Here is a 25490-nt window from a genome sequence, read left to right as displayed (position 1 = left end):
CGATGCCCCGATTAGCCTCTGTTTGCAATTTATTCTTGGAAAGCGCGCCAAGCCCCGAAAGACTGCTAATTCTTGATTTGCTGCAACAGAGAGCAGGAGAGGGGCATAGCAATGTATTTTCACAGATGTATGCATGCCTCGATCCTCGTGCCACCAATCACGCATATCGATGCATGATGGCCGAGGAATCGATTTGCATTACTCAATATAGAATGAATGCACATGAAAACTCAACTAAAACCTAACTCCATCATGGATAATCCGGAGTGTCGGTGACTGGGAATTGAGGCACGTTCCGTCACTCGAAGTACGAAACGTCCCTCGTTTCCCGTGTTCGGGCTAAGTCCTATCCCAAGCACGATGCAATATGTATGATATGCATGAAATGCCACTAAGATACAACCTAACATATACAATGCTATGAAATGGCATACACGATGCACGAGATAACATGGCATACACAATGCGCTAACATACAACCTAGCATACACAATGCTATGAAATGAAATGGCATGCACAATGCAATATGGGCTTACACCAACATGAGTAGACCTCAACCACACTCACATAAGAGGCATACGATGAAAATGAGACAACTCGAGATGCGCGCACGCATGTACGCAAACCGAGGATCGACCCTAAGGCACAAAATGCCACTCTAACAAGACATGGCAAGGCATGGAATATGGCATACAAGCATGCAAATTTCAGCGCTAAAAAGTGATGCAAAACAGCCCCAAAACATGACAATATAGCACCCGATGCACGGAATGAGACCCGAAATGCAAAACTAGGCACACGCAATGGCCTACAACTATACAAAACATGCATTATTTGAACATGAAGTATGAAAACAGAAGCAAGATAGTCCCAAAACAAGCATGTTTATAGTTTTAAGCAAGGCCAAACAGTGAACACAAATAGGGCTAAACCAATATGCAAAAATGGCCCTAAATGTGAGATAAATAAGCAAGTCATGGCTTCCGGCTCTAAACAAATGAGGGCCCTTCAACAATATTGAAGAGGGGCCCAAAATATGACCTTTTACAGTTTATAACCAGACCCAAAACAGTGCACAAGCATGCTCAAAATACTATGCAAAACAGGGCCAAAAAGAGAGCTATAACACAAAGTACAAAAATGCCTCAAATAGTAAAAGACCCTTGATGAAACATGAAGAAGGGGTCAAAACAAGGCCATATACAGTTCAGACCAAAGCTTAAAAACAGAAGCACATGAGGCTAACAAATCATGCAAAAATGGAGCCAAAAGAGAGATATAAAGGCAAGTGGAAAATGGAAGCCTCAAACAGTGATGAGCCCTTCAACAATATTGAAGAAGGGCTCAAAGTAAGCCACTTTATAGTTTATGACATGCCTCAAAACAATTTATACATAGGCCAAAAATACTACACAAGAAAATGGCATACAAGGGAGCTAATGAAGCAAGTGCAACAAGGAGGCCTCAAACAGTGAGAGGCCCTTAAACAAACACGAAAAATACCTCAAAATAATGCTATCTCCAGTTAGGGTTGGAGCCCAAAATAGCAAGCAAGTATGGATAATGTATTGAACCAAATAAAGCACAAAAAAAGGAGAATAGGGACTCACCCTTGAAGACCAATCTTTGACAGCCCCTTGGCTTGAGTTTGGTGGCTCCTTAGCTCTGGAAAACTGCTTCAAGTGGCTGCAATGGAGGTTGGAGGTATGGTGCTAGGTGGTGGTGTAGAAAGGGGTGTAGGAAGGTTTGGAGGGTTGAAGTGTAGAGAGAGGGAGACGCAATGCAAGGGGCTTAAGGCAAATTTTTGTAACCCTAAAACATGCAGCTGGAGGGCCTGTTATATAGGCAAAAGAAGGGGGAAAAAGGGGGGGAAAATGGAGGTAAATGAAGCCAAGTTTCCCTCCAAAAGTTGGCCCCCCCGGATACAGAATCTAGGGGGAAAATGAGGGTGTATCTGCACTGTACTTGATGCAAGGATTCTGGCCGGCCAGTTATCTAGGGTTTAGGTGGCCGGCCGGCTACCTCCCATGGCCGGTCGGCTAGGGGTCAAAAGGGTCAAGAAGCATTAGTGGCCGGCCACCCCAAAAAGAGAGCCTCTGATGTGTGCACAACACAACCAAGTGGTTAAAAAATGGAGACAATGAACCAGCAGAGAGAACAACCCAATTTTCAAAGGGGTTCAAAAGGTTCAAAAGCAATTACTGGCCGGCCACCAAATATTGGTGGCCTCCCAGATGTGTATATCATAAATATGGGGTTTAGGGTGCAAGAAAAAGGCCCAAGGGTGGTCAACATTGGCTTTGAAGTGAGGAAAAACGGGCGACGGAGGGCGATGGAGGAATAAAACTGGTTGTCTGATAAATTGTTGGCCTCCCACCCTTCTACGACCTTCTTACCAATAAAACAGAGGTCCCTACCAAAAACGAACCAAAACCGATGCAAAATGAAGGTTCGGGGGCCGAAACACGCAGCCCGAGGCCTCGAAAACTGACTGTTAGGCACCGGGAGTGGTGTTCGACCACGAAGTTGGTTTCTCGAGCCACAGTGTCCCTCAAAAGGGAGCAAATAAGATGTATGCCGAAAATCGGAGCGAACGGAGGTGGTTAAGCGGTCCCGAATCGAGGCACACGGCCAACGGCTCCGAAAAATCGAAAACTGGACTCCAAATGGGCAAAATGACCTACGACCACGAAACGTAGCCTACGGCCACTGAAATATGATCTACGAGACCTCTCCCTCCCTTCGGGAAGAGAAAACAAAGAAAACAGAGCCCGGTTCGCAAACCGAGGCAAAGCACGCAAGAGTCCGGAAGTCCGGAGGCAAGGCTCGCGGCCAAGACTCTGAACTCTCTAAACAAGCACGATATGTAACATCACCAAGCGCTCAATCGGTGACGTCTGAGTCTTAAGGTCGGTCAAAAATGGGGTGTCTACACAGGTGCGCACACAACGCAACCTGAGATAAATTCCAAACACGCTGAAATTGTGTGAGGAAGGGAAGGCTCCAAACTGAAAATGGCTATGGCGAAGTCATGTTGTACAGCTTCGACGGCGGGATGTTCATGCGGTTTGCATGAATCTGACACTTGTGGCATCGCCGAACAAAACTAATACAATCCTCCTCCATGGTGGACCAGCAGGATGGCCTCCATCAGGCGCTTCGATTCCTCGGCTTCAACACACAGCTTGTGCATTCCTAGATGACCTCTCTTATACAGCTTACCCCCACAGATGATGAACTGAATGGCCATTCTTCTGATTGCCCTTTTATCCTTGACATTTACCCTTGGCGGGTATGCTTCCTTTTCCAAGAAATTCCAAATGTCATAATACCAGGGGTTTTCGTCCTGAACCTCATCTATAGCAGCGATCGACTCGTAGGCTGGCGCAAATTTCTGGTCAATGACAACTGGACGCATCCGGATTCCAAACGGGATGTCTATCATGGAAGATAGAGTTGCTAAAGAATCTGCGAACCTGTTGTTTTCTCTTGGAAGATGAGCAAAGTTTAGCTTTTCAAACCGAGGGATTAACAAGTCCAAGGTCTGGTGGTACATCATCATCTTTTCTTCTTTGACTTTCCAGTCTCCGTTTGCCTGAGATACAACAAGGTTTGAATCCCCGATGACGTCCAAACGTCTTGTCCCTAGTTCCAGGGTCGCTTCTAGGCTAGCAATGCATGCCTCATATTCTGCTTCGTTGTTCAAGACTTTGAACCAGAGTTTGAAGGCTAGAGGGATACGGAATTGTCGGGTGCTATCAGCAACACTCCTATCCCATACCCGTACTGATTTGACACTCTGTCAAAGTACATCGTCCAAAATTCGTCGTCGATGTGCAAAATGGCTTCATCTAGGAATAAGTACTCAACTGATTCACCTCCTTCGACTGGATGATCGGCTAAGAATTCTGCTACTGCTCTTCCCTTGACTGACTTGCGTGTCACATATTTCAGATCGAATTCGGAGAGCAACAGCAGCCAACGAGCTAGCCTACCCGTAAGTGCCGGTTTCTCGAAAAGGTATTTGATGGGATCCAGTCGTGAAACTAACATTACGGAGTGAGCTAACAAGTAGTGCCGCAGCTTCCTAGTAGCCCATACCAAAGCCAAGCAAGCCTTCTCGAGCGGAGTGTAGCGGGTCTCGTAATCCAACATCTTCTTGCTCATATAGTAGATGGCCCTCTCCACCTTATCCTCCGATTCTTGTGCGAGCATGCAGCCCATTGTAGTCTTAGTCACTGAAAGGTACAATATCAACGGTTTCCCTGGCTCTGGTGGTGACAACACGGGCGGGTTCTGTAAATATTTCTTGATCTGTTCGAAAGCAGCTTGGCATCGGCCGTCCCATTGGAATTTCTTGCCTTTCTTCAGGAGACCAAAAAGTGGTTCACAAGTTAAGGTCAATTTTGAGATAAACCGTCTTATGAATTGCACTTTACCCAGAAAGCCTCGCACCTCCTTTTCAGTCTTTGGTGGTGGTATTTCTAAGATGGCCTTGATTTTTGAAGGGTCGACCTCGATGCCCCTTTGTGTAATCAGAAATCCCAGCATTTTTCCCGCTGTAACACCGAACGTACACTTCTGAGGATTTAGCTGCAACCGAAATTCTCTGATCCTTTGAAAGAATTTTTGCAAGGCGGTGTAGTGGCCCTCTCTTTCCTTGGACTTGACAATCATGTCGTCCACGTACACCTCAACCTCTTTGTGGATCATGTCGTGCAATATTGTGGTCGCGGCCTATTGATAAGTAGCTCCGGCATTCTTCAACCCAAACGGCATTACTCTGTAGCAGTATGTTCCCCACGGGGTGGTGAATGCAGTCTTTTCTCTGTCTTCTGGTGCCATTAGTATCTGATTGTACCCTGAGAAGCCATCCATGAATGAGAGCAAAGCATGCCCTGCTGTGAAGTCCACCAACTCATCAATATGCGGCAAGGGGAAGTCGTCCTTCGGACTAGCTCTGTTCAAATCCCTGAAATCCACGCACACCCGGATCCTGCCATCTTTCTTCGGCACTGGAACGATGTTGGCCAACCAAGTCGAGTATTCGGATACCAGCAGGAAGCTCGCATCGATTTGCTTGGTGACCTCTTCTTTGATCTTGAGAGCCCAGTCCGGGCGGATCCTTCTGAGTTTCTGCTTGACAGGTCGGGCCTCGGGGTCAAGGGGGATCCGGTGCTGTACAATCTCAGGATCGATCCCAGGCATGTCTTCGTAGGACCACGCGAAAACATCTTTGAAATCTTTTAGTAAAGCGACTAAGCGCTCGCGTTCCTCCGAAGACAACGTGGACCCGATCTGGACCAGCCGCGGGTCCTCCTTAGTACCAATATTCACGGTAGTGATTTCATCCGTTAAGGGTTTGACAAATCTCTCATGCTCCTGCTCAATTAAACGTTGCAAAACCGAAGGAATTTCGTCGTCATCGTTTTCATCAAAATTTTGAAAGTCCGAGTTTATGCAATAAATTAAGGGCACAGAAAAGTACTCAGAAACCACAGTTACTTGATTCTCATTAGGCACATCCAAATCGTCCGAGTTCTCAGTTACAACAGACTCAAATGAGAAAGAAAAAGACGACCTGGACATAACTGTGGCATCCGGGTTATCATCCCCAAGATTACCAGACTCAGACTCAGTCGAGCTAGAACCTGATTCCGACTCACAAGATTCGGTGGAATCAGATTCCGGCTCCCTACCTGACCCGGTGCTGCTGGATAAAAATCCCTCCTCGTACTGCCAAGTGAGAGAGGGTGCGATAGATGCATCCAAAATAGTCGCTGGAAGGGCCGCAGCCGTTTCATCCCCAATCATGGAAACCAAGGAGTTATCCCCCAAGCACTTTTGGTCGATCGAAGGATCTGAAAGTAGACATGCCAGTGCTACCCCCATCTCAAGTTCGGTGCTCTCGGAATCCACTGCCTTACACTGCCCAACCTCAGCTGATGGGTCTGTCTGCTCTTCGGCAACGTCATCCCCGGGTAGTTGCAAGTCGAAGAAGATCTCAAAACCAGGCACGCGCTTCCTCTCCGCGTTCAGCCATGGCTCTGGGAAGCCGCAAAATGGAAAGTCTTCCCCCTCCCGGACGAAGCGTCCGTTTAGGGTACCCCGAATGGGCCGATGCATTAATTCAAAAGGCATCCCAGCCTTCTTTGCTCTGGATCTTCCGGCCATCTCTTTACCCTTCCTCACCCAGTCCTCTTTGGTGGGTAGATAACCCAAGCCGAAGGTGTGAGGGTTGTGTGGCACTTCGGCCAATGCTGCGACGCCCTTCCGGCCACTCCTTCCCAATCCCATTCCGGGGATGTGTTGTAACTTGTTCATGAGGTAGACGGATTGAGCACTGACGTACACCCCCTCATTCACAGCCATAATACTCTGCACCACTCGAGCCTCAGCCAAAGTGAACCCTGATAAGAACACATCCTCAGTGCCATGCTCGATTTCCAAGACTGGTGTGGACACTTCCGGCGGCGGATGGATTGATGAATTCCCGAAGACAATAGCCACCCCCTTTCCGTGAGGGTACTTCAACATCTGATGTAAAGTGGAAGCGACTGCCTTGACCTGGTGCAACCACGGTCGCCCTAAAAGTAGGTTGAAGGTTGCGGGAACGTCCAAGACATGGAATTCAATGTTGTGTTGTCCGGGACCAACCTGGGTCTGAATTTTGACAGTCCCCATCACTTCCCTACTAGTATTATCGTATGCTCTGATCACTTGAGTAGTCGGTACGAAGTCCGCAGGCTTCAACCCGATTGCATATGCTGTTCTGGCTGGGCAGACATTGATGGCGGACCAGGTATCAACAAGTACGACCGGTATCCACTTGTCTCTACATTCCACGGAAATGTAGAGGGGTTTGTTGTGATTTGTGCCTTCAGGCGGTAGTTCTTTGTCTGAAAAGGTTAATGCCGGGGAACCTCCTCCCGAAAAAACCAGCCCAACCAGCTGTTCTGGTGTAGTATCTATAGAGAGTTTGGACTTGTCCATGGCAGATAAGACAGCTTGTCTATGTACTCGTGACGCCATAAGCAGTCCCCAGATGGAGATGTCTGCTTGTATCTTCTTTAGCTGTTTCAGTATAGCTTCTTCTTCGATCTGCTTCTCTTTCTGTTTTTTAGCTTCTTTATCCTTCCCAGATGCCTCAGGTTGGTCTAGGTACGGGGGCTTGAAGTACCGCCCACTTCTTTTCATGTAATCAACCTCATCGAGGTACCAAGTGTCGTCCGGTTGATTGCTTCCCCAGTCTTCGTCTGTGTGGGCAAGACATAAGTCATCGTCTTCCCACCACATTCCGTTGGCATTCAAAAGGCACCTGTCTGGTTTGGGCATGTTTGTACTCATAGCACTTTCAGTCTGCACGCCCACAGCATCCTCTGTTCTTGTGCGCACGGCACTTTCGATCCTCTCATGGATTTTGGCTTTCCCAGTTCTCTCAGAACCCTGTTGTTCTACCTGTGTCAGTGCAGTTTGTTGTTCAACTTTCCCTGTATTCACAATGCTTCTGTCCTGAGCGAAATTCTTTGTACCGGCGCTCTCCGGCAATGTAACCTGACTTCCGGCCTTTCCAGCCACAGCTGATACTCTCGCCCCTGTCGGGCCCTGTTCTGGTTGGGATTCTTCCACCACATCTGGTTGATCATCCAGCCATCCAGTGGCCTCTGCCGATTCCTCATAATCAAACCAGTTGACTGCCGCGCCCCCTGATTCTTGGTCATCGAAAAACTGTAGGTTGGCAAAGTCCTCTTCCACAGCCGTCAAATCATCTGCCCCTTGCCCAAATCCATCCCCCCGGATCACACACAGTTCTTCATTTTCTGGCAATTCTATACCCAGCCCAATCTGGCCTGTTGACAGGATGTACTCACTTGGATCATAGACTTTCCCAGCAAAACTCTGTTCAATCCCAGACTCAACAATCCCATTCTTTCCTGAAGTCTGCCCTGCCCCATCTTCGATGGTCACCACCGTCGGCTCTGGTTAGGTTGTGGGGATGTCCAACATGCACAAGAAGTCAGTGCAGTCGGGAAGGAGCACCTCCGGCTTAGGTAGATGGGTAGGAGTAATATAGATGCTAGGATCATAAGACACGACCCCAGTCTGGATAAGATTGACTCTTTTGGGAGGTGGAGTTTGGTTGTGTGTAAGGAGGGGGTTGGTTGTGACGTTGGGTTTTTCTGGCGGCAAAATCACATTTTTGTCAACGAGGTCTTAAATCTCGTGACGCAACCTGAAACATTGGTCAGTATCATGACCGTGCTGCTGGTGATATGCACAGTACTTGGCTGGGTTGTGAGAGGGAGGGAGTGGATTTGGCAATGGCCTCGGCTCTAGGGGTTTTAGATGCCCCTTTCTGATCAAGACCCCCAGAGCCTTAGACAAAGGCATGTATAGTGGGGTGAAGGTTCTTTGGCCTCTGGGCTGGTATTTAGAGGTTTGAGTATTACTTCCGGATGCACCGGAGAAGGGTGTGGCTTCCATGGACCTTGGAAGGGGAGGGGGAATGGTGGCGACCATGCTGACCTCCGAAGCTCTTGCGGTTGCAGCGCCACTCGGACCTGTGTTATTGTTACGGTTAAATGTTCTCTGGGGTTGTTCCCTGTCCTGGTCAATCAGACCTTGCTTCATCGCGTCCTCGATCTGTACCCCCATCTCGTGTAGATCCGAAAAAGTGGGGAAGGGGAGTATAATCATTTTTTGCATCAATTTTGGTTGGAGATTGCGCACAATCATCCCGATTTGGTCCTTATCAGTGGGCCTCAAAGTCATCATCGACGCTTTCACCCTCCACCGAGTTACGAAATCTGAGAAAGTTTCTTTGGGCTCCTGCCTTGTCGTTTCGAGATTACGAGTTGTAATCTCGATCTGGGTATTGTACGAGTACTGTGCGACAAAGGCCTCGGCCATTTCATCCCAACTTCACTTTACCTTATCTTCCAACTTTGCGTACCAGATAGCGGCCACACCCGACAGGGTTCGGCCGAACAGCGAAAGCTTTTGTGGTTGGGTTAGGCCTATTGGCCGCAGTATATCTGAGAATAACCGGAGGTGGACCATGGGATCTCCGGATCCGTCAAAACGATCAATCTGCGGCATCTTGAACCTATCTGGCAACGTTACGGCCACATCGGTATATCCGTCCTCGATATCCGGAATAGCCTTTACTCCTTGTGATTTCTTGAAAAGCTTCTTAAGCTTGCTCAGTTTCAGAGCTATATGGTCTATTTCGAACTTGAAAGGAGAGTCCGGGTGGTTGGGTGTGTGGGTTTTGGATAGTTGAGGCGGAAGCGGGGGCGGAACCAGCCCCGTTGGAAGGTCCGTGTCCTCTTGGATGTTCTGGATGTTGGGTAAGGTGTTCTGGGTGTTTGGCAGAGCATTCTGGATAGTAGGTGCTTGCTCGGGTAACGGGACCCCTAGTGGTGGAGGAACTTGATGTGAGGCCGATGCTGCATTTTGCTGTTGCAGTCTAGTGATTAGCTCGGCCTGCTGAGCCATGACTGTGGCCTGTTGTCTAGAGAACTCTGCTTGGCGGGCGGCGTCCTCCTGCATTTGTTTCATGCTCTCTTGGAGCTGGCGCATCATATCCTCCATTTCGGCTACACTCTGTTGATCCTACTAACTGACGAGTATGTGTATTTCTATGGCAGAAACTAAAACCTCAGCCCGACTGTTCACTGCTAGGGTAGACCACTGTTCTGGTAACCTTTGCTCAGACACACTGCGTCTTCTTGGCCTTCTTCTGACAACTGGAGGTAGAGAATGAAACACTGGCTGTCCGTCAACCAGATCCTCAGATCGATTGAGTCGGCGACCTCTTGTCCAAAGTGCTTGGGGAATATCTACTGGGTTGGAAGCAATTGTGCTAGAACTGCCCTAGTAAAAAGATAAATAAAGCAAATAAGGAATGAAATAAACAGATAAACGGACAGCATAACAGCTTATAGTAAATGCATGACACACAGCCGGGTATAACAACACACGGTCGACAAGCTGAATACACACTGTCCTCCAACACTGATTATTATCCCTGAATTACTGTCCCCAAAACTGAATCTCTGATACCCGCAGATAACTGATTCCCAAATACTGACTGATGCCCGCAGGCCTGATGCCCAAAACTCATAAACTGATACATGCATTCCTGTAGAGACGCACTCTAAAAGCACATAACAGATAAGTGAGAGCCAAAACACCCCTATGTTGGGGTAGGGTTTCCCTGCCCTATTTTGTCAGGAGCTAGGGTTTCACTATGCATGCAGCGGTTTCAAACAACCTATATCGGGTAAGCCACCTGTCCTAGTTTGGAATGGTCACTACGGATTCCGAATATGCACTAGGTCGAATGGTCATACCGGGGTTTGTGTTCTCATACTGGCAGAGCCCACAACCGGTCAGCCTTATGGTCATTCCTTGACAAGAAAAGCCTCCGGCAAACCATTCAGGAATAGCAGATGGCAAACACGGTGTCCTACGCGCACCAATGCAAATGCAATGCAAAGAAACACATAAGTGTAGTCAAAACCAGATATCATGAGTTCGAGTCAAGTTCTCTAACTCCCCACCAAAGTCACCAGAAACTATAGACGTCCCCCGAACGCCCCGGGAGAGGAACGAGTCCCCCCCGTTCCATTCGATATTGGGCTCACTATAGTTCAGGACTCTCAAATTGTCACAGTTCTAAGTCTGAACCAAAGAGTCCAAATCCGGCAAATCGTTTTGAGAAAACAGATTTTTGAAAGAAGTGCCAAACGTGGACTGCTTTGCCAGATACAGAGTCGCCACCTAAATGTTTTATTTTGGGGAAATTTAGGAAACCCTGACTCGTTTGCCTAAGGCCACGTGTCCGTCATCACCAAAGTTGCCTTGGCTCGGGAACTTGGGTACGATTGGGGAAGGTCACTTCGTGAGCACCCCCGCTCGCCCGATCAAAGATCGGCCTCTACTAACCATGATATCTATTTTTGAAAACATTATGTGTTCTTATTCCGGTTATTAGCCTAGATTTACTATGTGATGCGCACAGCATACAAGTATAGACTGGGTCGCCTGAATTGGAACAAAACATTTCATGTTTGTTTATTTGAAAATGGTTTGATGGTGCTACCCGCAAGTAGGCTAAGACGTGGATTTGCCACCCTCAGGTGGGCTTAGAAAAACATGATTTTGCCACTATCTAGTGGGCTTAAAACATACATTTGATGAATCGTTCCAATTCAAATAACCCAACCTTCACCCACAGGCATTCAGGCAGTTATATCACATAAGCATATAGCCTCATGGTAAGCATGTTGTTCATGGCAGTCACTCACACACATGCAAGGATGCTAAAGCGTAAAACTCACCGAGTACTCCAAGCCAAAACAGAAGCTAATTAGAAATCCATGCATGATCCTAATTATACAGAAATGCCTAATGCAACACATGCAAAATGTAACTATAGCAGGCTCGGCTATTCTAAACATGGCATATGAGATGCAACAGCTAACAAGTATTCAACTTTGAAATTGAAATACAAATGCAGTTAGTATGATGCGCCGAGCCCGGTGCATGCAAAACAGATGAATGATGCAAACATGCTGTCATACTGTATGCTAATTGAAATATGCCCTAATCTAACCATCATAAGCTGGTAAATAAAAGGGAGAAAGACGTGGGGTTGGAAGACATGCATCACACACACGCACACTTATTACAATTATACCCTAGCACAGAGGGTCCGAAAGAATAATACAGTCCCGAATAAATATTACAGTCCAAATAATACAGTCCGAATAAATAATACAGTCCAAATATGTACAAAAATCCTAATTAATTAACCAATTGAACTAGGAAAATAATAAACTGGCATCCAACCCAGGGACTGCCTTGACTCCGCCCCGGATGATGAATGATGCATGCTCGGGTTGCCTTGCGCGGAAATCCACGGCGATGCCCCAATTAGCCTCTGTTTGCAATTTATTCTTGGAAAGCGCGCCAAGCCCCGAAAGACTGCTAATTCTTGATTTGCTGCAACAGAGAGCAGGAGAGGGGCATAGCAATGTATTTTCACAGATGTATGCATGCCTCGATCCTCATGCCACCAATTACGCATATCGATGCATGATGGCCGAGGAATCGATTTGCATTACTCAATATAGAATGAATGCACATGAAAACTCAACTAAAACCTAACTCCATCATGGATAATCTGGAGTGTCGGTGACTGGGAATTGAGGCACGTTCCGTCACTCGAAGTACGAAACGTCCCTCGTTTCCCGTGTTCGGGCTAAGTCCTATCCCAAGCACGATGCAATATGTATGATATGCATGAAATGCCACTAAGATACAACCTAACATATACAATGCTATGAAATGGCATACACGATGCACGAGATAACATGGCATACACAATGCGCTAACATACAACCTAGCATACACAATGCTATGAAATGAAATGGCATGCACAATGCAATATGGGCTTACACCAACATGAGTAGACCTCAGCCACACTCACATAAGAGACCATACGATGAAAATGAGACAACTCGAGATGCGCGCACGCATGCACGCAAACCGAGGATCGACCCTAAGGCACAAAATGCCACTCTAACAAGACATGGCAAGGCATGGAATATGGCATACAAGCATGCAAATTTCAGCGCTAAAAAGTGATGCAAAACAACCTCGAAACATGACAATATAGCACTCGATGCACGGAATGAGACCCGAAATGCAAAACTAGGCACACGCAATGGCCTATAGCTATACAAAACATGCATTATTTGAACATGAAGTATGAAAACAGAAGCAAGAAAGTCCCAAAACAAGCATGTTTACAGTTTTAAGCAAGGCTAAACAGTGAACACAAATAGGGCTAAACCAATATGCAAAAATGGCCCTAAATGTGAGATAAAGAAGCAATTCATGGCTGCCGGCTCTAAACAGATGAGGGCCCTTCAACAATGTTGAAGAGGGGCCCAAAATATGACCTCTTAAATTTTATAACCAGACCCAAAACAGTGCACAAGCATGCTCAAAATACTATGCAAAACAAGGCCAAAAAGAGAGCTATAACACAAAGTACAAAAAGGATGCCTCAAACAGTAAAAGACCCTTGATGAAACATGAAGAGGGGGTCAAAAAAAGGCCATATAAAGTTCGTACCAAAGCCTAAAAACAGAAGCACAAGAGGCTAACAAATCATGCAAAAATGGAGTCAAAAGAGAGATATAAAGGAAAGTGGCAAATGGAAGCCTCAAACAGTGATGAGCCCTTCAACAATGTTGAATAAGGGCTCAAAGTAATCCACTTTACAGTTTATGACATGCCTCAAAACAATTTATACATAGGCCAAAAATACTACACAAGAAAATGGCATACAAGGGAGCTAATGAAGCAAGTGCAACAAGGAGGCCTCAAACAGTGAGAGGCCCTTAAAAAAACATGAAAAATACCTCAAAATAATGCTATCTCCAGTTAGGGTCGGAGCCCAAAACAGCAAGCAAGTATGGATAATGTATTGAACCAAATAAAGCACAAAAAAAGGAGAATAGGGACTCACCCTTGAAGACCAATCTTTGACAGCCCCTTGGCTTGAGTTTGGTGGCTCCTTAGCTCTAGAAAACAGCTTCAAGTGGCTGCAATGGAGGTTGGAGGTATGGTGCTAGGTGGTGGTGTAGAAAGGGGTGTAGGAACTTAAAGGTTTGGAGGGTTGAAGTGTAGAGAGAGGGAGATGCAATGCAAGGGGCATAAGGCAAATTTTTGTAACCCTAAAACATGCAGCTGGAGGGCCTGTTATATAGGCAAAAGAAGGGGGAAAAAGGGAGGAAACATTGAGGGAAATGAAGCCAAGTTTCCCACCAAAAGTTGGCCCCCCCGGATACAAAATCTGGGGGGAAAATAAGGGTGTATCTGCACTGTACTTGATGCAAGGATTCTGGCCGGCCAGTTATCTAGGGTTTAGGTGGCCGGCCGGCTACCTCCCATGGCCGGTCGGCTAGGGGTCAAAAGGGTCAAGAAGCATTAGTGGCCGGCCACCCTAAAAAGAGAGCCTCTGATGTGTGCACAACACAACCAAGTGGTTAAAAACTGGAGACAATGGACCAGGAGATAGAACAACCCAATTTTCAAAGGGGTTCTGTCACACCCCGAACTTGCCCCTAACAGTTCAGGCATGACCTGATCACAAACAGACATATGACCTGATATATATATAGTCTATGGGGCCTTGACGGAAGCACAAAACATACAAGAATACAAAATTAAGCAAATCCCATTGAGCTATTTCTAACATGCCAGGATCTCATACATTACATGCACCATAAGAGGTTGATAGAATCCAAAAATATTTCTTGACAGTACATAAATACCAACACATATACAGACCCAGCCCTGTAGTCGGGCATGTAACAAAAACTATTGGAGTTATACACAATCAACCTTGGAAGGGTAGCCAAGAAATAAGCCAATTATCTTAGTAGACTTCACAAAATGGGTGGCCTTGTGAGTGCTTGGACACACGAAGGTTGTCAAAAGGAACCGGGCATCATAGGTTAGGATTGACCACCTGGTTGGTTGCCTACAGAAACAGACATAACAGAGAGTGAGCCGGGCTCAGTGAATAGTAATACATAATGAAGCAATGCTCAACTTGAAACATGACATATATCAATATATGTGTAAATGCAGAGGTTACAAAGTTAGCCTGATTCTGTATTCATCTTATAACGGCCTTAGGCCCATAAAAGCTTGTTATATCACATTCTTAATTCATAACGGCTTGAAGCCCTTAAACATGGTGGCATAATGCCCTTGAACATAGTGGCACAAGGCCCTTAAACATGGTGGCACAAAGCCCTTGTAACATATGGCACTAAGGCCCTTGAAAGTGTGGCACAAGGACCTTGTAACTTGTTGGCATTGAAGCCCTTGAAGGTGGCATAAAGCCCTTGAAAGTGTACTTATACAAACTCAAGAGGTGTCTCACACGGATTCTAGAGGTGGCTCACCTCGTAGCACTTAGTCCCATGTAGCACTTTGTTTCGTATCATAATAGCTTATATTGAGTGGCCGTAGGCCCCGAGTCTTATAGAATAAAGGTATTTTATCTTTCCCATTCCATTCTTTACATATTTGGGACATACTTGAGTATTAACATGCATACATGACTCATACATACTTGAAACATTAATCATAGTTGCGTACTTGAGACATTAACATAGTCGTGTAAACGAAATGCTAATGAAAATCATTAGCCATATGTAAAGAAGATAATGATATTACTACTCATAGTGTTGCGATGATGTGCTTGTTCTTCCCGGAGTGTGCCCTGCACACATTCAACCTTACACAATTTAGTTTCCTTTCCACATTAGATCACTTTCTGTTTCGTTTTACTTCGAAGGAATTCATACATATTAAAAGGCATCAAATACATATTCCGACAACATTGGAGGGTTCTACACGCAAAACGGAGCAATCCATGTTTTTCAGCATGGGCCGCACGTGCGGCTGTGAGCCCCGTACGTGCGGCAAGCTCTCCCGCACGTGCGGCAAAAATGTCCCGCACGTGCCTTTTTGACAGTGTCCCAGCCCCTGTTTTTTCACCATTTCCCGCACGTGCGGCCATGACTCCCGCACGTGCGGCAGCACCTCCCGCACGTGCGGCCATGACCCCCGCACGTGCGGCGATTCTGCTCAAATTGTCCGAAAATTTCTTACAAAATCCCATCTTTTGGTACATATTTACAAGGCTCAAATTAACATTCTTACTTGATAATACATGGTCCAAAATCATGTCAAGATGATGGCAATTACATCAATTTAATTTAGTTCATCATTCTTGAGCTCACAACATACACATATCCATGAGAATTCTAGCTTTACACATCCATGAACATATATCCACATATTTGAATTCAAAGTAAAAGCTCAAATACAACTTCTCCATGGTTAATTCAAAGTGAATCAAGCAACCAAGTAAGAATATTCTACCCACTAACTTCTACACACACATAAGGTTACAATTACTATCTTCAAATACCATAACCAAGGGAAAATCTTACTCAAAGCTAAGAGAAAAGTTGTAGGAAATAATTAGATTTACCTTAAGCTTGAGCTCCTTAGATTCTCTACCTTCTCCTTGTTGAATTCCTCTCAAACCTCCACTCTCTCTCTCATCCTTTCTCTCTTAGGAAATAGCTTGAAGAAACTCTTCTAAGTTATAGGATATGAACATGAATATATCCTTCTATATAAGCATATCATAGGTGAATAAAACGAAAATCATTCAGTTTAATCATCCTAAATTGAAATTGCATAAACATACTTAATATTACTTAAAAATTATGCTGATCACATATGTGAAATCAATTTCAGATAATTAAGCCTCTAAGGCTTCAAATTTCTGATCTAAGCGTTCTCATGTAACAGATACTTTCCTTATTGAACAGATAGACATCTTGAATCACATGGTTTACTTACTTAATTTAAATTTCCCATAGGATTCCACAATAAGCATTTAAAATCACAAAATAGGATCCGAAAATATAACAAAGAACATGTACGAGGGTCGGGTTACTACAGGTTCAAAAGGTTCAAAAGCAATTACTGGCCGGCCACCAAATATTGGTGGCGTCCCAGATGTGTTTATCATAAATATGGGGTTTAGGGTGCAAGAAAAAGGCCCAAGGGTGGTCAACATTGGCTTTGAAGTGAGGAAAAACGGGCGACGGAGGGCGACGGAGGGCGATGGAGGAATAAAACTGGTTGTCTGAACAATTGTTGGCCGCCTGCCCTTCTACAACCTTCTTACCAATGAAACAGAGGTCCCTGCCAAAAACGAACCAAAACCGATGCAAAATGAAGGTTCGGGAGCCGAAACGCGCAGCCTGAGGCCCCGAAAACTGACTGTTAGGCACCGGGAGTGGTGTTCGACCACGAAGTTGGTTTCTCGAGCCACAGTGTCCCTCAAAAGGGAGAAAATAAGATGTATGCCGAAAATCGGAGCGAATGGAGGTGGTTAAGCAGTCCCGAACCGAGGCACACGGCCAACGGCTCCGAAAAATCGGAAACCGGACTCCAAATGGGCAAAATGACCTACGACCACGAAACGTAGCCTACGGCCACTGAGAGATGATCTACGAGACCTCTCCCTCCCTTCGGAAAGAGAAAACAAAGAAAATAGAGCCTGGTTCGCAAACCGAGACAAAGCACGCAAGAGTCCGGAAGTCCGGAGGCAAGGCTCGCGGCCAAGACTCTGAACTCTCTAAACGAGCACGATATGCAACATCACCAAGCGCTCAATCGGTGACGTCTGAGTCTTAAGGTCGGTCAAAAATGGGGTGTCTACAGTTAGTTATGATGCTCTTTGCACTTTCCTTCTTTATTGATGTAAGTTGTCGCTTGTATCTTGCTTTCTTCATCAATAAAGTTTCTTTTGCTGATCAAAAAAAAAAAAAAAACTGCTCGATTTTTATCATCTAACTCACCAAAACCCAACCCTCTCTTAAATTTCATCATCTGGCTTCCTTGACAGTTAGGTTCAGCAACATTAGGAAAGGGAGACATTGGAAATTATACTAGTATATGCATCATTGTAGCTACTTTGGGAGTTGCAGATGGCCATGTTCAAGGAGGGATGGTTGGAGACCTATCCTTTATGTACCCTACGTTCATCCAAGTAAGCCTTTCAAAGTGTGTTATTTCTTTCAAGTTAATTATATTTAGGAAGACTTATGTGTAGATCTTAATAGGTAGACTTATTATCCAATAAGTCATATGATAATTAATGATATTTTTCATTAAATACTATTAAAAACGTCGCTAATTGTTAATTTTCAATGATAATTTAAAAATTTTATCACAAAAATGATATTAATTATAAGTTTTAATGACAGTTTTAAAAAAATCGTCACAAAAAAGTCACTAATTTTTTACTTTCAGCAACAGTTTGAAAAATTCATCACAGAAAAACATCATTAATTTTAAGTTTTAGCGACAAATTATAAAAATCATGATAAAAAAAGTCATTAATTGTCAATTTTTAGCAACATGCAAAAAATATCATAAAAAATTATTTTTACCGACGATTTTACTATGACTTATTTTTTATAGGACTTAATGGGAATTAATTTCAACTATTGTGCCATATTGGTGGTTTACCCTTATATTTAATACTATTATATTTTTATTAAAATTTGATTTTTAAGTTCTCTACTTTTAATTGTGACACGTAAGTCTTATATTTTATATCAATTTACCTTCCATCTATTTAGTATTAACAAGGCTGACGAAATTTGTCATTAAAGTCATATGTGACATTTTTCTCACCTCATTAACACTTATATACTCTTACTAAAATTTTACTTTAGTTATTCCTTTTACTTTCTCCAAAATCTCACTATAGGTCCACTACAAGAAAACTGGGTTTATGAGACGAAACTATTTGCGACGGCACATTTGTCGTCGCAAAAAACGTGACCTTTTGAGATGGCACAACTTGCCATCGCAAAAAATAGAGTATTTGCAACGGCATAAAATGCTATCGCCAAAAAAAAATATTTGCGATGGTAGAGATTGTTATCGCAAAAAAATAGAGGTTTTGAGACGGTACAAGCGGTAGTCGTAAAAAAAAAAATGCGACTTTAATAGGTACCGTTGCAAAAAATAAATAAATAAATATATATATATATATATATATTGTGGCTTTGAGACGGCTTCATATATATAGTCACAAAATGGTTTAAATAAATGCAACGGTATTTTTCTATCACAAAAAAAAAATTAAAAAAAACGACGTCGTCTTACTCTTTTGAACATTTCTCTTTTCACTCATTTTTTCATCTTCCTATCTCTCTGTCTCTGTCTCTCTTCTCTTTCTCTCTCTTACTCATCACTCTTCTCTGTCTGTCTGTATCTCTCTTTCTGTATTTGTCTCTGTCTCTCTTCTCTCTCTCTCTCTCACTCATCACTCTTCTCTGTCTGTCCGTCTCTCTCTTTCTCTCTGTGTCTCTGTCTCTCTTCTCTTTCTCTCTCTCACTCATCACTCTTCTCTGTCTATTTGTCTGTCTGTCTCTCTCTTTTTCTCTTTGTCTCTCATCTATTTCTCTACTCTCTATCTCTTTCATCTATCTTCTCTCTCTGTCTCTCTTCTCTCTCTCTTTTTTTTTCTCTCTCGCTCTCTCGCTCATCTTTTTCTGTCTCTCTCTCGTTTATCTCTTTTCGCTATTTTTTTTTCTCTCTCTGTCTCTCTCTCTTTGTCTATATCTTTTCACCCATTTTTTCATCATCTTCTCTCTCTTTTCTTTCTCTCTCTCATTCATCATTCTTCTCTCTCTGTCTGTCTATTTCTCTCTCTCTCTCTCTCTCTCTCTCTCTCATTCATCTATCTCTTCTCTCATCTGTTTTCTTTCTTTGTCTCTTTCGCTCATCTCTCTTCTCTCTATATCTCTCACCCATCTCTCTTCTCTCTATCTCTCTCACCTCTCTCTCGTTCATCTCTCGCTCATCTCTCTTCTCTCTGTCTCTCTCGTTTATCTCTTTTCTCTCTATGTCTCTCTCGTTCATCTCTCTTCTCTTTTCTGTCTTTCACTCTCTATCTCTTTCTCTTTTTTTTCTCTCTCTTTCTTTCTCTCTCTCTTTTCTTTATCTCTTTATCTCTCTCCTCCATTGTGTTTACCTTGCTCACTCTCTCCGTCTCATTTTCTCTATTTACCGAGCTCTCCACTATAAGAAAATGCACTTTTAGCGACCACTTTGTCTCTCTCTCTCTCTCGCTCATCACTCTGTCTTTGTCTCTCTCTCTCTCTCTATCTCTCTTCTCTATCTGTCTCTCACCACCCATTTCCTCTACCACCTTCACCACTACTGCAAATGCCATTCCACTACTACCACTGTTGCCACTCCACCTCTACGACTATCATTACTACCACCATCGCTACCACTCCACTACCACCACTACTACTACCATTACCTCTCCACCACCACCGCTACTCTATCTCCTATACTACTACCACAACTTCACCACTAATCTCCTTCGCCACCACTACCACCACCATTATCACCTCTTATCCACCACCTTCACCACTACTGCCACTCCCTATCATCTACCACAAAAAATTAGTTCTTGATTTTTAGTAACAAAAAAAAAAAAAAAAATGAGTCGCAAAAAAATATTTTTCATTGACCATAAAAAATTAACTTTATTTTAATGGAAAATATTTTTCATTAAAATACTATCCATACTTCTACCAAATAAAAATAATAATAATAATTTTTTATTCATTAAAATAAAATGAAACAAATAAATTTTCAACCTTAATAACTAAAAAAAGAAATAAAAAAATTCATTAACTATACAAAAATTATTTTAACAAAAAATAAATTTTATTATCATCATGAAAAAAAAATGATTTTATTATTTAAATATTCATTTATAATGGAAATTAAAAAAAATTGATTTTATTATTTAAATATTCATTTATAATGGAAATTAAAATAAAAATAAAAAAATTCTCATTCCCCCTCTTCTTTCCATTCCCACTCCCCCCATTTCCAAAAACCCAAAATCCCCAATCTGTTTCTTGTTTTCCATTCCCGCTCCCCCCTCCCCCCAAAAACCCAAAATCCCCAATCTATTCAACCAAAATCTCCAATCGGGTTCTCCCCCTACCCCCCCCTCCAAAACCCCAATCTCTCCTTCCGTTTATCTCTCTACCCATTTGTCTCTCTAGGTTTTAGGGTTTTGATTGTGAGAGAGATGGGGTGTAGACACCCCATTTTTGACCACCTTCAAGACTTGGACGCGACTGATGGTTTTGGAAGTTGGGCAGTGCAAAGGTTTAATTTCTTCAGCAAAGAGAGAGAGTCGAATCTCAACTTCATACCCTTTTTTTGGACCAAAATGATCTTAATCAAAATATTTTAGTCTTAAAACCCTCTCTTTCAAAACGTTTTTGAAATAAAGTTTTTACGATGTTCCGAGACTCACATTTTGTCAACTGTTGCGGTTTTCGGTAAACCGAGCAAGGACAAAGTGGAAATGAACGAAAGAGAGATGAAATCTTTGAAAAATCTTTCAAAACACCTTACTTAGGGGTTTGGAGTTGAAGAAAAGAGGAGAAGAGGGAAGAAATCCAGTTGGGGGAGAAAATGGACATGAACCGTTAAGAAAAAAGGCAAGCAGCCCTCGCCGAATCGGGCCTATTCATTTGCATACTTGGAATCAAGCTATGAGGCCACCACTGTTGGAAAGAAGACTTCCAGAGCTTCATTTTTCACTCAAGAATCTCCTAAATCCAATTCCGGACGGGGGAGATATGGTTGATTGAAGTAGGGCATCACTCCGGTTGGACCGAATCTGCGCGGCTTCACCAAAACAGGCATAACTTTTTCCACAGGAGGAATTTTAATGCACGGTTTGCGCCATTGGAAAGATAACTTCCGGGGCTTCAATTTGGAAACTTGAAAGGCCACCATTGGACTTTCCTATCACTGACCGGCCACCTTTCTTTCCGGCAGAGGCTAATTGAATTTCTATGAGGCTAATTGCTTATGTGATATAACTGTCTGAATGCCTGTGGGTAAAGGTTGGGTTATTTGGATTGGAACAATTCATCAAATGTATGTTTTAAGCCCACTAGATAGTGGCAAAATCATGTTTTCTAAGCCCACCCGAGGGTGGGAAATCCACGTCTTAGCCTACTTGTGGGTAGCACCATCAAACTATTTTCAAATAAACAAACATGAAATGTTTTATTCCAATTCAGGCGACCCAGTCTATACTTATATGCTATGCGCATCACATAGTAAATCTAGGCTAATAACCGGAATAAGAACGCATAATATTTTCAAAAATAGATATCATGGTTAGTAGAGGCCGATCTTTGATCGGGCGAGCGGGGGTGCTCACGAAGTGACCTTCCCCAATCGTACCCAAGTTCCCGAGCCGAGGCAACTTTGATAATGACGGACACATGGCCTTAGGCAAACGAGTCAGGGTTTCCTAAATTTCCCCAAAATAAAATATTTAGGTGGCGACTCTGTATCTGGCAAAGCAGTCCATGTTTGGCACTTCTTTCAAAATCTGTTTTTCTCAAAACGATTTGCTGGATTTGGACTCTTTGGTTCAGATTAAGAACCGTGACTGTGACACCCCTGTTCCGTAGTATGTTAATTAGTCCTTAACATGATGTGATTATGTATTTTGATATGATTTTGTGTTCCACTATGTGAAAATATGTGGTTTGAAATTTTATCTGTTCACCGTAGGAATATCTGTTTGAGTAGTCTGTTTTGGAAATTTAATTGAGGGCCTTATCGGCCACGGAACCCGAAATTGATTACGCCATTGTGGTTGGCATAATTTTTAGGGCCTACGGTGAAATTTAATTGAAATTTGATTCTGGCCAATTTAAACTGATTAAATTGATAAATTAAGTACCCCATTATTTTATATTAAAATATTTATTAGTGGGGCTTGTTTTATATTTGCATTGCACTCCCCTTTAGCTCTCTTAAAACTCAAAATCTGAGTTAGACAATTGAGAGGGAGAGAGAGGCCGGCCATGGAGAGAAAAAGGGAGAGATTTGTGTAATTTGGGCTCAAGACTTGGGAATTTGAAGATCTAGCTCAAGATTTGGCTAGGGCTTGAGTGTTGAAGCTCTTAGGTAAGTGATTTCATGAAATCTTACTTGTAATCTGTAAGTTCAAGGGTTGTTTGTGATCAAGAACATGTAATGAGTTGATTTTTGTTGAGATTGAAGTCTTAGAACTCATGCATGTAAGAAATTACTTTGAATTTGCATGTTTGAGCTTGAAACACATGATTCATGTGGAGTTTTGGGTAAAGCTCATATTGTAGTCACCATTTGTACCATCTAAGTTGAGAATGATGAGCATCTCCCACATGCATGTACAAATCATGGGAGTATAAGTCTTGAATGTTGAATTTGAGCATGTTGATGATGGGTTTGAGACAATTTGGGACATGCATGTAGATAAATCATGTAATTGAGCTTCCTAATGTTGTAATCTGCATTAGTAGCATGTTAGCATGTGTAAATGTGTAATTTGAACCATTGCATGCAAGAAATGTAGATGGAAAACTAATTTGGAGCTCAAGAACACGATCTGGGAAACCCAGATTTTGAGGTCCGCTCGAGCGGAGTAATGGCCGCTCGAGCGGGAAAATCGTGCTCCCAGCATTTTTTTGCAGAGTTGGATGCCCGCTCGAGCGGGACATTTCACGCTCGAGCGTGGATTTTTGTAGACAGACCTTCAGCTCGAGCGCATCTTTTGTGCAACCAGTACCTTGCAGGCCTTAAGAGTCCGCTCGAGCGGAGAATATTACGCTCGAGCGGGGGCCCTGTTTCCTGGAATTTTGTTCATGCATTCTGTGATTCGTTTTCCGTTCTCTTTCACTTGTGAGCACTCCTAGGCATGTGTTAAGCATTGTAAATGAGTTAATGAGATAAGAACAAAGCCTAAAGAGGAATATGTGAATTAAAGAACGGATTGAACTGTTAGTGACCCTTTTGTATTCATGAAATGTGTAGGGTCAAGCTCCAGGGCGCATCCACAAGCCGATCACTGTGAGTAATATCAATATTTGAAAACTTGTCAATGCCCAATTGTTATTCCCCTATAAATATTATGAGTTGTTAATTGGGATTGTGGACAAAAGTCTGACAAGAATAAATGAATGAATGGGCCAAAGGCCGTTTGACATGAATGAATGGGCCAAAGGCCGTTTGACATGAATGAATGGGCCAAAGGCCGTTTGACATGAATGAATGGGCCAAAGGCCGTTTGACATGAATGAATGGGCCAGAGGCCGTTTGACATGAATGAATGGGCCGAAGGCCGTTTTGCCATGAATGGAAACCCGGATGGGCCAAAGGCCAGAATGTTTGGAACTACAGTTACTTGACTTGCATTTCGTATAGTTATGTATATATTTTGCTGTTAAACAGAAGTATGAATTGGGCCCAAGGCCGTTTGGAGCATGTTGATCTACATATTGTTATGTAACTGTTATACTTGATATTATTCACTGGGCTATCGCTCACGCTCATTCATGTATTTGTAGGTGAGCCAAGGGAAGTCCAAACCCAGCCCCAGTGAAGTCTGCTAGGAACAACAGGAGTTTTGGGAGAGTCAGCCTTGTGCCTCGCGCATGAGACCATCCTTGCCCTTTTACTATGTACCTATGTTTTGTCTTGTTGGCAAGGGCCCAGTGCATGTCTGTACATAGTCTGTTATAGGTTGACTCGTTTTGGACGATCCTGTCTGTAATGAATTTTGTGAAACTGCACTTTTGATGTGAGTTATTAGCGTATCTGAGTATGGTTTGTTTGATGTGCATATAAGCACGGCTCTATGGACAAAGTTTTTAATTTTGCTTCCGTTTGGCCCCCATTAACTCTGTTAAAATACGTTTAGAACAGTTTGAGGCCGTAGGTAATCTCATGATTACTGGCCGGTTACGTCCTTAACCCACGGGGGCGGGTTCGGGTCGTGACAGAGTGGTATCAGAGCACGAGTTAATAACTCACACACTTGTCCAAAAAGAGCAATAAGCGTCTAGATAAGATCTAGGATGCATTCATGTGATAAATACGAGTTTGGAAGCATTGATTATATGCTTAAATGTTTTGTTATGAATAATTATATGTGTAAGTTGTGAACTACTTGCATTACGAATTATCTGGAGATATGTGCTCCTTAGTGTATGTGTACTTGTGTACCTTTGGTATGGAATATAATGCAAGTTTAATTAGATGGTGAGAACCAGAGGTGATGAGTTAGAGGAATCCTCTGCTGCCAGACTGGACAGAATGGAAAGACTGATTCAGGAAATGGCAGAAGCTTTGAGACAGCAACAGGAGTGGCAACAACAGTGGCAGCAACCACATCCGCCACCTCCACCTCCGGCACCACCTGTGCCAGATAATCAAAATGATGATCGGATAATCGCCCTCACCAAGGAATTCAAGAAAATGAAACCACCACAGTTCCATGGTGGACTAGATCCCTTGAAAGCCGAAGCTTGGGTACTTGGGATTGAAAAACTGTTTGAGGTGTTTCCGTGCTCGGATACACAGAAAGTGCTTCTAGCCACCTTTATGCTAGAAGATGAAGCGAGAAGATGGTGGATGTTGATGAGGGAAAACCACAGAGATATTGATTGGGCGAAATTTTTGGAAATCTTCTATGACAAGTACTTCCCGCAGTGTGTCCGGGACAGGAAAGTGGCAGAGTTCATGGAACTCAAACAAGACAGTATGACTGTAGCTGAGTATGAGGCCAAATTTACTGAGTTGGCCAGGTTTGCACCACACGTAATTGACACTGATTATAAGAAGGCAAGGCATTTTGAAGGTGGGCTCCGAAGTGACATCCTAGAGCGGGTGAATGTCCTGAAATTGGAGACCTACATTGGGGTGCTTGACCGGGCCATCATATCAGAGGCTAATATAGCTAGACAAGCTAAGCCAACAACCGAATG

This window comes from Camellia sinensis, chromosome 9 (assembly GCF_055761805.1).
Source record: "Camellia sinensis isolate YWXY chromosome 9, ASM5576180v1, whole genome shotgun sequence".
Taxonomy (NCBI): Eukaryota; Viridiplantae; Streptophyta; class Magnoliopsida; order Ericales; family Theaceae; genus Camellia; species Camellia sinensis.
Note: the sequence above shows the minus strand (reverse complement) of the source record.